General features: G+C 32.8%; 1 protein-coding gene across 1 annotated transcript in view; it reads right to left on the reverse strand.

The window, feature by feature from the left end:
* LOC103734669 (EF-hand domain-containing family member C2-like) overlaps window positions 1-1,132 on the reverse strand; it is a gene marked incomplete in the record, with an annotated part of 117,959 nt that overhangs the window by 107,225 nt on the left and 9,602 nt on the right.

Raw genomic sequence — 1,132 nt, forward strand, 5'->3', positions numbered from 1 at the left:
GAATATTTCCTCCTTAAACTAGTTGAGTACAATTTTAATCATCTAATTTCTTGACAAAGTAAAAATTTAAGCTTGGAATTTTGAAGTGTTAAGACAATGAGGAAAAGAAAAAATGGTAAGCTATAGAAAAGACTTAAGGCTATTTTTACCTATCTAAAGGAATAGTCCATGATTTAAGGAAATAGCAGAGATAGGCTTTAGTTATTGATGGGTCCTTCTTGAAGTTAGGGATAACCAAGTGATTTGGGAGATAAATCACAGAGAAAGGGTACCCATACCAAGTCTTCAGTGAACCAGTTCCTGATTATTTGGGTTGTCCTAAGAAGAAAGTTGAGTTTTCTTTGAACTTTTAGTTTAAAGTGGTCTTTTTCTAAGCTTTCAATAAAATTTAATACAATTTGAGGTACTTTAAATACTGGAGTATTTTATTGACTTACTGGCAGTGTAGCAGAAAATGAGAAGGGAGTAACAACAGTGGTGATGTTTCACACAGTTATCTAGAAAGCAAGTTAATCATTCAAGGTAAAACAATATTGAATAAAGAATCAGTGTTCACAGTGGTAGCATATTTAGAGCAACAAGTAGAAAGTGAAATTTCAAAAATTATGACCCCTATTGTTGAGTTGGCTTTGTGTCTTGATCTTGAACTGTATTTCCAAGAAAGTGAAGAATAAAACATAAAAATAAACTTAGGCTTGCTACTTTACTGGAACAGTAACCTAAGTGACTTTTTTCCTTCCACTTAAGAGGGGTCTCTTCAATGTTTTCAGTACAAATACACCCTCTTTTGGATGCCACTACTTGTGTGGATTAGGGAAGAGTGAGTGCCCTTCGTCATGTTTGTGGAAACTTCGTCTTGCAGAAGCATATAAATTATTCCTAGGTTTCTTCCAGTGTTTGTAAATTTGTAACTGTAGAGTTGAAAGGCCAATAAAATTGACGAGTTAGAGGGACAATATAAAGAAAGGAGGGAATTTTCTATAAAAAAGGAATAGACATTAATGCTGTTTATCTTTTTTTTCTTTTTTTAATTGTTTAATAACCACATACTTAGGAAGCATTTCATTACAATAGCATTGACATATTCAATAACAATTTCCAGAGCTAAGATGCATCTCTTTCAAAATTGGCT

This window comes from Nannospalax galili, unplaced genomic scaffold (genome assembly GCF_000622305.1).
Source record: "Nannospalax galili isolate Female #2095 unplaced genomic scaffold, S.galili_v1.0 scaffold255, whole genome shotgun sequence".
Taxonomy (NCBI): domain Eukaryota; kingdom Metazoa; phylum Chordata; class Mammalia; order Rodentia; family Spalacidae; genus Nannospalax; species Nannospalax galili.